At 35.0% G+C, this 14,948-nt stretch overlaps 1 non-coding gene across 1 annotated transcript; it reads left to right on the top strand.

Moving 5' to 3' along the window:
- Nucleotides 1–7,043: 7,043 nt before the first annotated feature.
- LOC122890680 lies at nucleotides 7,044–7,150 on the top strand. Its single transcript, XR_006381130.1, has one exon. It is a non-coding gene; the product is annotated as a U6 spliceosomal RNA (small nuclear RNA).
- Nucleotides 7,151–14,948: the final 7,798 nt, after the last annotated feature.

Here is a 14,948-nt window from a genome sequence, read left to right as displayed (position 1 = left end):
GAGTAAAATGTATGAAAAGTTTTTAACAGACTAGTATTTGGTATCAGTGTGTTTCTCATTTTAAGGATCATATTTCAGTATAATTTTTACATGACTTTAATAATTCATTCTGGCAAGAAACTCCAACCAAGAATTTCCACTGTTTTATTCAGCTCAATTTCACTGTTACATCTATGTGAAAAAGAACAAACTGGGGTAGGGGAAACCATCTGAAAATAAAAGCCTAGCATTCATCAATGTAAAATGGTGGCATACTATGTATCTCAAGGCAATTTTTCCTTTTTTTTTTTTCTTAAGATTACTTATTTATTTATTTGACAGAGATCACAAGTAGGCAAAGAGGCAGGCAGAGAGAGAGAGGAGGAAGCAGGCTCACCGCTGAGCAGAGAGCCCGATGTGGGGCTCCATCCCAGGACCCTGAGATCATGACCTGAGCCAAAGGCAGAGACTTTAACCCACTGAGCCACCCAGGTGCCCCCAATTTTTGCTTTTGTATGTATATTACTTTCTTTGACCCTAGTGAGTTTCTCATAATTTTCTGTTTATGAAATAGTATCACGATCAGTCCTGCCAAGAGCCATCTTTTATTTTATGTTACTTTTCTCCTTCATTTCTCATCACAACTTTTACCTCCCCCTCCCACATATACCTTTTAATGTGCTTCATTAATTTTCTTGCATGTTCAGGTACACTTACAAAAGACAGGTGTCCTGTGTACGTGCTATGTATTTTAATATATAGGGATAGTACTTTGCTATAATTATACTGGTTTCAAATTCTTACTCAAAACTAAATTTTGAGCATCAACCCAATTTTCTGTAAATATTTATACTTCAATTTTTTCTAATGGTTCAAAACATTTTGCATATATGCCCACTATATTTAATTTGTGTTCCCATAATAATAAACACATGGGTTATCTTTAACTCCTCACTACCACAAAGAAGCTGCACTGAATCCTTCATGCTTTTGACTTTACAGACCTATGCAAATAATTCTCTTGAAGATATGCTTAAAATTTCCATATTGATGCAAAATTTCATTGTTTTATCTATTGCTCTAGAGAATGGCTGTATTGTTTTACTCCTATAAGCAGATCATGGGGCTTGTTGCTTCCATACATCTATATAGTCACTTGGCATTATTTGACATGTTCATAGTTGCCAATCTGATGGATTCAAACTGAAAGACCTAAGTGTAAGACAGGAAACCACCCAAATCCTAGAGAACACAGGCAACAACCTCTTTGATATCAGGCACAGCCACTTCTTACTAGACACATCTCTGGAGGCAAGAGAAACAAAAGCAAAAATGAACTATTGCGACTTCATCAATATGAAAACTTCTGCACAGTAAAGGAAACAGACAATAAAACTAAGAGGCCCTACACAGAATGGGAGAAGATATTTGCAAATGATATATCCAATAAAGCATTAGTATCCAATATATAAAAAATTATCAAACTTGACACCCCCCCAAAAAAAATAATCCAGTTAAGAAATGTGGGGTGCCTGGGTTAAAGCCTCTGCCTTCAGCTCAGGTCATGGTCTCAGAGTCCTGGAATAAACCCCCACATCAGGCTTTCTGCTCAGTGGGGAGCCTGATTCCCCTTCTCTCTCTCTGCCTGCCTCTCTGCCTACTTGTGATCTCTCTGTCAAAATAAATAAATAAAATTTAAAAAAAAGAAAAGAAAAGAAATGAGCAGAAGACATGAGCAGACATTTTTCCAAAGAAGACATACAGATGGCTAAGAGACACATGGAAAGATGCTCAACCTCTCTTATCATCAGGGAAAACTACGATGAGATCCCACCTCACACTGGTCAGATGGCCAAAATTAACAACACAGGGAACAGAAGATGTTGGTGAGGACATGGAGAAAGGGGAATGTTGGTGGGGATGCAAACTGTGGAAAACAGTATGGAAATTCCTCAAAAAGTTAAAAACAGAACCACCCTATAATCCAGCAGTTGAACTACTAGGTATTTACCCAAAGGATAGAAAAATACTGATTCAAAGGGGCACATGCACTCTGATGTTTATAGCAACATTATTAACAATAGCCAGATTATAGAAAGAGCCCAAATGTTCATCAGCTGATAAATGGATAAAGAAGAGATGATGTGTGTGTGTCTCTCTCTCTCTCTCTCTCTATATATATATATATATATATTTTATAATGGAATATTACTCAGCCATCAAAAAAGAATGAAATCTTTCCATTTGCAAAGACATGGATAGAGCAACAGAGTGTTTTGCTAAGTGAAATGACTCAGTCAGAGAAACACAAATACCATAATTTCACTCATATGTGAAATATAATAAACAAAACAGATAAATATAGGGGAAGGAAGAAAAAAAAGAGGAAGACAAACCATAAGAGACTCTTAATTATAAGAGAACAAATTAAGGTTGCTGGAGGGGAGGTGGTCAAGAAGATGGGTGCTGGGGATTAAGGTGGGCACCTGTTGTGATGAGCACGGGTTGTAAGAGATGGATGTAAGAGGTGAATCATTAAATTCTACTCCTAATATGAATATTACACTATATGTTAACCAATAAAATAAATTAATTAAAAACTTGAAACCAAAAATATAATTAATTATTAATTGATTAACTCGCAATAGTGTGATTAAAAATCACCCATTTTTCTGTGATGATTAGCCAATTTATATATTATTTTTTGTGAATTATCTATTCACATGCTTTGCCTATTTTTTTATTTGAGGTTTCTTAACTTTTCTTGTTATTGTTGATTTGCAGAAGTTCCCTTGTGCTTTCTAGATATTAAAACTATGTTCATTATAAGTGCTCTCTAAATCCATCACTGATGTCCTTCAGAATACATTTAACATGGTCACATCCATAAGTTTTAATTTATACTCTGAACATTTTGTTTTAAGAAGACTTTCCTCACATCATAGGTACTGACATTCTTCTGTCTCTATGTGTACATGTGTATACTGCACACACATACACATATATTTCATGTATATTACTTTTCATGTTTAAGCCTTAGTTATTTGGATTCTATTATGTACACTCTGATATATAGATACAATTTTTTAAATTTTGTATTCTTTATTTAGTAGGCTATTTTCCCAAAATAATCACACAGTTTATCTTTGTGTAATGTTGCTCAATGATTTGTGATGCTATCCTTGCCAAAGATCAATTACTTCTGTACATATAACTGTATATCAACTCTGTAGTATTTTCCTTTACTCTATTCAAAATTACTATTTTTATACACGTTATGTTTCATCTTTAGTGTAACAAATATTCAATAGGTACGTAAAACATGAGTGTACAGCTAAATGAGTAAACTTGATTAAGAAATAAAATAGTACTAGCACTTTTCCCAACCAATATACCATTCCTCCGCCAAAAAGAACTCTCCTGATCCTTAACACTATCATTATTTAAAAATGTTTTAGTTAATTACCACACATGTAGTACATATTGGTAACTACTTATCTATAACTTAATTCTACTGGTGTAGAGAACACACTCTGTGTGATTTCACTCTTTTGAAACTTGTTGAAACATATTTTGCTCCCTAGCCTAAGGTTAATGTTTACAAATGTTTCATGTACACTTTAATATACTACAAAGCTAAAGTAATCAAAGGAGTATGGTACTGGCACAAAAATAGATATGGATCAATGGAATAGAATAGAGAGCGGAGAAATAAACCCATGCATAAACTGTCAACTAATCCACAACAAATGAGGCAACAATATACATGGGGAAAAGACAGTCTCTTCCATAAATGGTATTGGAAAAAGCCACACATCTGCATAAAAAAGAATGAAACTGGACCAGTTTCTTTTTCTTTTTCTTTCTTTCTTTCTTTTTTTAAAAACAGATTATTAATTTATATATTTGAGAGAAAGAGAGAGCCAGAGAGGGGGAGAGGGAGAAGCAGACTCCCCACTGAACAGGGAAGCCTGATATAGGGCTTGATTCTAGGACTGCAGGATCATGACCTGAGCAAAAGGCAGAAGTTTAACCAACTGAAAAACCCAAGTGTCCTGAAACTGGACCACTTTTTATATCACATACAAAAATAAGTTTGGAGGGGCGCCTGGGTGGCTCAGTGGGTTAAAGCCTCTGCCTTCGGCTCAGGTCATGATCCCAGGGTCCTGGGATTGAGCCCCGCAACAGGCTCTCTGCTCAGCGGGGAGCCTGCTTCCTCCTCTCTCTCTGCCTGCCTCTGTGCCTACTTGTGATCTCTGTATGTCAAATAAATAAAATCTTTAAAAACAAACAAACAAACAAAAGAAAACATAGGGAGTAAATTCTTAGTCATCAGTATTAGCATCAGTATTAGCAATAAGTTTTGGGGGAGCTCTGTCTTCTCAGGCAAAGGTAACAAAATTAGTGTTTCTAGCAACTGAAACCACATCAACAAAAAGCTTTTGCACAACAAAGGAAATTATCAACAAAACCAAAAGGCAATCTACTAAATGGCATAGATATTTGCAAATGATATATCTGAAAAGACATAGAAAGGACTCAGACAACTCAAGAACAAAAAACCCAAATAATACAGTTTAAATATGGGCAGAGAACATGGTAGACTTTTTTCCAAAAAAAGATATACAGATGGGGGTGCTTGGGGGGTTCAGTCAGTTAAGTAAGTATCTGTCTTTGGCTCAGGTCATGATCCCAGGTTCCTGCAATAGAGCCCTGTGTGCTTCCCTCTCTCCTTCCTGTTCGTGTTCACTTCGCTATCTCTTTTGCTATTTCTGTCTTTTTCTCTTAAATACAAATTAAATAAATAAATAAATAAAATCTTTAAAGAAAAAGGACATACAGATGGCTAACAGACACATGACAAAATTCTCAACATCACTAGTCACCATGGAAATGCAAATCAAAACCACAATGAGATATCACATCACACCAATTAGAACAGCTAGTATCAAAAAAAAAAAAAAAAGAATAAAAGAAAGAAACCAAGAAATAACAAGTGTTAGCAAGGATGTGGAGAAAAGACTACCCTCATACCCTCATGCACTGCTGGTAGAAATGTCAATTGGTGCGACCACAATGGAAAACAGTATGGAAATTTCTCAAAAAATTAAAAAATAAAAACCCATAAAATTCAGCATTCCACTGCTGGGTATTTACCTGAAGAAAACAAGTAACACTAATTTGAAAGTATATATGCACCCCTATGTTTATTGCAACCTTATTTACAATTGCTAAGATATGGAAGCAACCAGTGTCCAATGATGGATGAATGGATAAAGAAGATGTGGTATAGATGGTATACATATATAATGGAACATTACTTATTCATAAAAAGAATAAACTTGCCATTTAAACAATGTGGATGGCCCAAGAAGGTATTGTACTAAGTGAACTAAGTCAAACAAAAAAATATATAATTACTATATGATTTCTCTTATATGTAGAATCTAAAAAAACAAAACAAATGAACCAACAAAACAGAAACAGACTCAGAGATTCAGCAAATCAACAGGTGGTTGCCAGACCTGTTGGGTCTGGGAGTGGGGTGGGGTGGGGGTGGGGAGATGAGTGAAATGAAAGAAATTAAGAGGTATGAGCTTCTTGTTATAATAAGTAATTCATGGGGATGTAAAATACAGCATAGGAAATATAGTCAGTAATATTATAATAAATTTGTATGGTGAAAGATGGTAACTATATTTATTATGGTGAGCATAATGATTTTTTTCTTTATCGATTTTCAGAGGTGTATTAAAATTTCCCACTAAATGTGTGGCAATATATTTTTTAAATTCAATTCTTCTTTTTATAAAGATTTAGTTATTTATTTTATTATTTTTTTAAAGATTTATTTAATTGTTATTTTAAAGAGAGAGAGAGAGAGTGGGAGAGGGGCAGGGAGAAAGAATCCTAAGCAGACACGGTGCTGAGCACAGAGCCCGATGAGGGGCTCAATCTCACCACCTTGACAGCATGACCTAAGCTGAAACTAAGAGTTGGATGCTTAACAAATTGTGCTACCCAGGTGCCCCTCCAATCCACTTATTTTTGCACATTTTAAGAATACGTTATTGCATGCATATGTATTTTGAATTTTTACATCTTTCTGATGTTAGTCTTTAATCATTATGAAATACTCATCTTACTGATAAATATGGATTTCAGTCTTTCATATTACCATTTGCTTTCTGTTTATAATTCCTATCTTATGTTAGCTTTTCTCTCATTTCATAGTTTATTTTGAATTGAATGTTTATTTTGGATTGAATTATTGTATTATTAACCCCTTATTTCTTTTATAATTACTCTAGAAATTATATGTATTCAGGAATGCACTTATATTGAATATCCATGACTACTTAAATTAGTAACTTATTTCTTCCAGAAAAATGCAAGGATTTTGGAAGGCTTTAACTCTATGACTGTCCTCCTCCTCCTGACTTATTACCTTTACTGTGATGTACTTGAACTATACTATAAAAATGTTTTAAACCCATAATCCATTACTATTTTTAGAGAAGTCAAAATTTGCTTAGCTTTATCAGTATATTTGCCTTTACTATTATCATTACTTCTTTTTTTTTTCCAATTTATTTATTTTCAGAAAAACAGTATTCATTATTTTTTCACCACACCCAGTGCTCCATGCAAGCTGTGCCCTCTATAATACCCACCACCTGGTACCCCAACCTCCCACCCCCCCGCCACTTCAAACCCCTCAGATTGTTTTTCAGAGTCCATAGTCTCTCATGGTTCATCTCCCCTTCCAATTTACCCAAAAGCACATACCCTCCCCAATGTCCATAACCCTACCCCCCTTCTCCCAACCCCCCTCCCCCCCAGCAACATGGGGGCTTAAGTGGGTAGGAGAAGAATCCATGAAACAAGATGGGATAGGGAAGGAGACAAACCATAAGTGACTCTTAATATCATTACTTCTTAATATTTGAGATTGCATCTAGGATTATTTGCCTTCTATCTGAAGGAACATGTTCTATTATCTTCTTACTGCAGGTCTAAATGTGAATCCTCACATTTTCTGTTTGTTTAAAAATATCTTTGGAGTGCTCAGTTCGGCAGCACATATACTAAAACTGGAACGATACAGAGAAGATTAGCATGGCCCCTGTGCAAGGATGACACGCAAATTCGTGAAGCGTTCCATATTTTATGCGGTTTCCTCGTGAACTGCCGCTCTTCGCGGAGTAACTTCCTGGAGGAAATGGTATCCGTCAAAGTGAAAAATATATATATATATATATATCTTTGGAGAAAACCAGAAGAGCATGAGTCCCACTCTAAAAATCCAGATCAAATGCAAAGTAAGTTTTCTTGACCTCATCAGAGAGATAATCACACTAAATCCAAAAAGCATGAATTCTACAGATGTCAGGTCCCCTTGAGAAAAGAAAGAAAGCACGATGTGGCTCATCTATGGCAAAGCAAGAACTGTAGCTGCCATACAAATGGGTAAGGAAAAATAAGCTGAAATTTTCATTGATCTCTCAAGTCTAAATATATGACCACAAATAGAACTGCAGGTTATCTCAGACTCAGACTGAAGTCACACTCACACTCAGCTTCCCATGAATTGTTCCCAGGTGTGCATATGAAAATGGGAGGCGATGAGCAGAGAAACCCTTGCTCAGTGGTGCAAGCACCAGTCAGAGCATGACCACTGCCGTGAGAAAAGCAAAAAACATCTCTGCTTAAACACAGGGAGCAAAAGTCCAAAACATGGGGAAAGGAGCAGAAATCCCTGCTGCTCCAACAGCACCAATAATAACTCTTAATTACTTGTTCATTTTTGAAGGATATTCTTCATTGACCAAGTTCACAATTATTTCCTTCATCATTTTAAAAAGATAATTTTGTGATTTTTTTGGCTTCTACTATTCTGTCAGTCTTATATTTGCTTCCTTTGACAGTAATTTCTCTTCTAAATTTTTAAAGTTGTATTGCTGTCTTTGATGTTCAAAGTTTTACTCTATTTTTTAATCATTCTATTTTCTCCTATTTCTTAAAAAAAGATTTTTAAGCTAAGTGTTCCATTAAGTATTGTCTTAACTGTAGTTCACAAAATTTTATATGTAATATTTTTATTGACATTCCATTCAAAGTACCTCAAAATGTTATAAATAGTGCTCATTGTTTGCTTTTGTTTCCTGATCCGAGGCAATATTTTAGCTATTCCTTATTGTTTCACTGTTATTGCAATATAATCAGATTCACAATACAAATATAATGTCAACACATTATAATATAAATGTCTACATATCATTTTTTTCCTTTTACATACATATAATTTCAATTTGCAGAAAATACATACACATAAATGAAGTGTAGTTCTAGTCATTTATTTTTTCAGGCATTGTCATCATGTATTCATTAGCAGAAATATTATAATCAAAAATTTCTAAATTGAACTGATTGACCTTGGCTGGTGTCGTTTCACTGTTTTAAAGTATAAATAATCCTGAAGAAGTAGTATTATTGACATCTTAAACTTCAGTCTCATCCAGTTCTTCCCACCACAACCAGTGTTTTATCATTATAAAGTAGTTCGAGTTATTTACGTGCTCAAAACCTTTCAACATCATCCCACTGCACACTATATAAAATCTAGATATCTACAAGGCCCTATATCATCTCGCCCTACCATCTTCCCTCACCTATCACATATCCCTATTGGATAGGCCAAGATCCTTTCCATTTCAGTGATTTTCTATTTGCTGGTCTCTCTAGACAAGTCCATAAGACTTGCCATGGGAAGGTCCCTAAATCTTCCAAGGCAGTCCTCTTCTTCCAACTCAGGTTTCAGCTAAGCTGTCACCATCACAAAGTAGCTTACCATGACTGCTCATTCTAAAACAGCTACCTGTACCTCCCACTATTCATTTTATCACAAACTTATTATTTTATTTTATTCACAGCATTTTTTACTATTTCAAATATTTGATCCTTTCCTTTATTCATTTAGTTACATATCTTCCATCTGTACAATGTAGTATATTAAAAAAAAGGGTCATTCTGTCTGATGCCATAACAAATATATTTAATCCATTACAGAAAATAGTGCTTAATATATAATAAATGCTCTGCTAACCCTTTACATTTGTGAATATCCACAATTTTATTTTCTGCTCTGTATTGAGCATATTCTGTCTATATTTTCTGAGCATATCTGTCTATATTCCAGCTATATTAAACAGAATGTAATCAAATAATTATTACACCATTTCTTGAAACTCCATATGTTTCCAGTTATTTTTGTCCTGTCACTTTTCCTGATTTCCATCTGGAAATACTCCCTCATAGCGTTCTTCCCCAGTATAATAAAAATGCTTGCAATTCTTTAATGCCTACATGATAAACTCAGAACCCCATTTCTGCTTTTATGTTCTTCTTAGCATTGATTGGATATTTTACGTTATGAAGGAATTACTGTTATTTTTAGGTATGATAATAGAATTATGTTATGGTTTTTAAAAAAGGATGAAGAATGGTTATCTCTTACGAAACACTGAATTATTTGTACATGAAGTTATATGATGGCTAATATTTGCTTCAAAACAATCCAGACATTATATGTGGGGGAACAAGATTGGCCCTATGGTGATAATAAATATCTTCATCCTACTTCTGTAAACATTTGTAACTTTTAATAATGAAACGAGAAAGTCTTCAAAGACTAATTCCATTTAACCTGACCAACCTGATTTTGAATACTAACCTGTACTTTACTCCAGCACATTAGCCTTTTCTGTGTTCTGTGTTTTTTAAAGATACACATTCAGTTTTCTTTTAGCCACAATATGTTAGTTCATGACTTGTTGACAGGATTCAGCCTACCTGTTGTGCAACTGCACGCTTCTATAGGATGCACTTGTACCTACATTTTAACAGTTATTTAGCCAGTGTTTTAACACTTAACTAATTCTGTTTCTTGAACAAGTCTTTTTTGGGGGTATATCTGGATGCGGTTCAATAGAAAATAAATTGAATTCCAAACATTGCACAAATCATCTGTTTATTAATTGACCCAAATAAACTTTTATGAACACAAATAGTTTCGATGAGAAAAAAATGTCTGTTATATAAACAGTATTCAAGTTATATATTAATTCTAAAATATTTTATGTAGAGAGGGTACATTTCTATGGGCTATGGGTTTTTGATAGTCTTACTGAGATGATATCATATATAAAATTACATATATTTAAGGTGTACTATTGTATAAATTCTGTATATATTAGGGTATATAATTTGATGTTTTAATATGCATATACATTGTGAAATGATCAACACAATCACATAATTAATGTATCTTTCATCTCTACATAGTTACCATTTGATTGTGTGTGTGTGTGTGAAGAAGAAGATTTAAGATACATCCTCTTGGCAAATGTCAAGTATACAGTACAATATTGTTAATTATCATTACATGTTATACATTAGATCTCCAAAAAATATTAATTCCACATAACTAAACTTCTGGTTTTACCCCCATACATAGCACTGGCAAGCCTCTGGTAGCCACCATTCTACTCCCTGCTTTTATGAGTTCAACATTTTTAGATTCCATATTTAAGTGAGATCATGCATATTATCTTTCTGTGTCTGGCTTATTTCACTTAGTATAATGCCCTTCTAGTTCATCCATGTTGTCACAAATGGCCAGATTTCCTAACTTCAAACTTTTCTTGGACTGCTTCCTCAATTTTCTTAACCTTCATAGAACTGAAGAGAGTTAGGGCCTTGCTCTGGATTAGGCTTTGGCCAAATGAAATGTTGTGGCTGGTTTTACCTTCTAATCAGGCCACTAAAACTTTTTTTGTGTTGGCAAAAAAGGTATTTTGTTTTCTTAGCGATGGTGTATTCACTGAAGTACCACTTTTTTTTTATGTTTTGTTTTGTTTTTGTTTTGTTTTTTTTTGTTTTTTTTGTTTTGTTTTTTTCAATTTATTTATTTTCAGAAAAACAGTATTCATTATTTTTTCACCACACCCAGTGCTCCATGCAAGCCGTGCCCTCTATAATACCCACCACCTGGTACCCCAACCTCCCACCCCCCCACCACTTCAAACCCCTTAGATTGTTTTTCAGAGTCCATAGTCTCTCATGGTTCACCTCCCCTTCCAATTTACCCAAATTCCCTTTTAATTTCCTTCAAGAACTTTTTGTTTGCATTCACAACTTGGCTATTTGGTGCAAAAGACAGTTTTCAGCCTGTCTTGGCTTCTGACCTGCTGCCTTCCTCACTAATGTTTAATGTTTTCTAGCTTTTGATTTAAAGTGAGATATGTGTAACTTGAAGACTTTGTTTCATTTGAGCCCATTATAGGGATATTAATTGATTTAATTTCAAATTTGTTGTGTCTTAGGGAATAAGGAGGGGGAGGAGAAAGGCAAGGAATAGCTAGTTGGTGGGGCAGTCAGACACACATTTATCAAATAAGCTGACAAATTGTCCCATATAGGGGACAACTGTCCCATATAGGCATGGTTCATGGAGCCCCCCAAACAATTAAAATAGTAAAATCAAAGATCACTGATCACAGATCACCACAATAAATAATAATGGAAAAGTTTAAAATACTAGGAGAATTACCAAAATATGACACAGAGACATGAATTGAGCAAATATTTGGTTATATATTTAGGTGCTCTAACATTTGGTGCACATATGTTTAAATTATTTCTTCCAACTGAATTACCCATTTATCTTTAAGTAATAACTTGATTCTTGGGACAATTTTGATTTAAAGTCTATTTCTTCTTACATAAGTATAGTCTACTTTGTTCTTCTTTGGTTTTTGAATGGAATATCTTTTTTTAATTTCCTTTCAGTTTCTGTGTACCCTTATATTGAAATTCAGTTTCTTGTGGACAGCATTTCATTGGATATTACCCACTCAACTACTCAATGACTTTTGATTGGAAAATTTAATCCTTTTGAAGAGATTGGTGATAAATGAAGATTTACTATTGCCATTTTGTTCATTGTTTTTGTCTGTTTTGCAATTCTTTTATTCCACCCTTACTCTCTTCTTTTATTATTTGATGATTTTTTTAACACTTTGCTTTGATCCCTTTCTTTTTATCTTTTGTGTGTCCACTATGGTTCTTTCCTTCATGATTATTTGAGACTCGTGTAAGTTTTCTCATAAAATTATAACCATTTATTTTAATCTGATAACAATTTCAGTTTAATTGCATACAAAAACTCTGTACTTTTACCACACCCCTCCACACTTTCTTGAGTGTGTTCTTGAAGTCAGAGTTTACCTCTTTGTATATTATGCATCTGTTACCAAATTTTTGTGATTTTATTCTTTTTTTAAATTTTTTTAATTTTAGTTATTCTTAAAATTTTGTTTTACCTTCTATATCAGAAGTATAGCTAATTTTCATATCACATTACAATATTAAATTATTCTGCATTTGACTATATATCTACATTTACCACTGAGATTAATACTTTCTTATGCTTTCACATGGATGTTCAATGTGTCTTTTTTTCCATTTGAAGACATTCTTTAACCTTTTCTTATAAGTAAGGCAATCTAATGGTGACAAAGTTCCTCAGTTTTTATTCTGGGAAACATTTTATTTCCCTTCATTTTTAAGGATAGCTTTGTAGAATAAAGTTTTCTTTAGTTGACAATGTTTTTTCTTTCGGTACTTTGAATATACCATTCCATTCTCTCCTGCCCTGCAACTTTTATATTGAAAAATCTACTGAAAATCTTGGAGAGGCTTTCCTTGTACATAACAAGTTGCTTTCTCTTGTTGCTTTCAAAGTACTCTATCTTTGACTTTTGATAGTTTAATTATAGTGTGTCTTGGTGTTGATCTCTTTATATTCAACATCTTAGGGATTCCCGAATCTGGATATCTATTTCTTTCCCCAGATTAGGGAAGTTTTCGGCTATTATTTTTCTTTTTTTAAAGATTTATTTTATTTATTTGACAGACAGAGATCAGAAGTTGGCGAGAGGCAGGCAGAGAGAGAGGAGGAAGCAGGCTTCCCACAGAGCAGAGAGCCCTATGCGATGCGGGGCTTAAGCCTTTGTATACCTTTTTCTCTCTCTTCTCTTTCTAGGGTGCCTATAGTGGGTATATTGGTTCCTTTGTTTGTGTCTTATTAATCATGTAAGTATGCATCACTCTTTTAAATTCTTTTTTCTTTTTCTTCTTTGACTAGATAATTTCAAATGACCTACACTTGAGTTTACAGATTATTCTGCTTGATCAAGTCTGCTATTGCACTACTTAGTTCAGGTTTATATTCTTCAGCTCCAGAATTTGATTTTTTCATGTTTTCTATTTTTGTTGTTGTTGAACTTCCCATTTTGTTCTTATATTATTTCCTGATTTTATTAGATAATTTGTATTCCCTTGTAGCTTGCTAAGCTTCTGTAGAACAATCATTTTGAAATCTTTGTCAAGCAACTCATGGATGGCCATTTCTTTGGTGTCAGTTCCTGTAAGTTTAATGTATTTTTTGGTGGCATCATACCTTGTGATTTATTGTGTTCCTTATATCCTTGCACTGATACTTGCACATTTGAAGAAGCCATCACCTCTTCCAGGTTTTACATAGTAACTTCAATAATGAAAGACCTTCACCTGAAGGGAGGGCTACAAAGGCACTGACTAGGGGATGATATAGGATTCAACAGCACAATGTCTGGTGGCATACAGGTTTCTAAATGTGTGGTGTGTGGTAGCTCTGGGTCTTGGGGTCATGGTGACTTGGTGGCTCAGAGTGCTATGGTCTACAATGTCAGCAACTCTGTAGCCCTTGGTGGCAAAAGCAGTGTGGTACACAAGTTGGCTGTGGGGGTCCTCAGCAACCCCTCCAAGTTTACTGGTGAGCACACCTAGGTAGGCAACAGGGGTTCAAAACCAGTGGCATAAATATGTTTGTCTACTAAGGATAACTGTGAACATGTGTTCAGTGGTGGGGACCAGCAGCATGTATTTGGGCCAGGGCTGGTGGCAGGGACTGAGAAAAACTGTGAGTGCACACATGCTAGGCACAATGTTTCTTGTGACTGAGGCACCTGCTGTAGCATTAGGTGGACTGACTCCAGAAAGGTGGCATCTTAGGCAGCTATGGTTTGCAAAGGCCAAAAAAAAAAAAAAAAAAAAGTAGAACTTTCACTGGTAGAACTACAGAAAATCCATGGTGGTTGCAATGGCTATTCACTGGCACTGCCAAAGGTTTACTAGCAAAAGCTACTGGGATTGCTGTAGAATAGGTTGCTGTGGTCCACAATGGTGAACACAGCAAAGTCTTCAGTGGTGAAAGCTACTGGATGTCCATTGCAGCCACGAGGGCTGTGAGGTCCTCCATGGCAAAATCTACTTGGGTTCTCTGCAGAGCAGGCCACTGGGCACCATGTTAAATCTGACATATGTCTGACACTGATACTCTCCACCCTTCATTTTTTTAGCAGTTTCCAGACATCTCAGCTATGCCAATTTCCCCAGCAACCTGGATGGAATAAATCAAAGCAGATTTTTCAGGCAGTACCCCCACAAGACTAGGATTGGTGGTCATTCATTCTGCTCTTCTCTTCCCTTATCAGGGAAACTCATGGTGTTAAACTGTATCAGCATAGGGGATGGGATAATGCATGCAAAATGAAACTGTGATTCTTACACTTTCTGTGTAGTATTCTTAGGGTTTTGTTTTGTTTCCTCCACTGTGTTGCTGCAGCTCCTTAACTGGACTCCTGAGCTTTCCCAGAGCTATTTTCATTCATGAACAGCCAACTGTTTTCCATGAAATGAAAGCTTAGATCTCTACTCTGCCATCTTGCTGATGCCATGATCTGCTCTTGAAGATATGTGTGTGTGTGGCATTTTTAAAGTAATTCCAATGAAACTTAGCTAATTTTAGTGGCTATTTCCCATTCTTCTCAGGCCCTGCTAACAAGAAATTATTTTCACTAACAGCA

The sequence above is a fragment of the Neovison vison genome, chromosome 11 (assembly GCF_020171115.1).
Source record: "Neovison vison isolate M4711 chromosome 11, ASM_NN_V1, whole genome shotgun sequence".
In the NCBI taxonomy this organism is placed as follows: Eukaryota; Metazoa; Chordata; class Mammalia; order Carnivora; family Mustelidae; genus Neogale; species Neogale vison.
The sequence above is the reverse complement of the archived record's forward strand: the minus strand, read 5'-3'. Positions and strand labels throughout refer to the sequence as shown.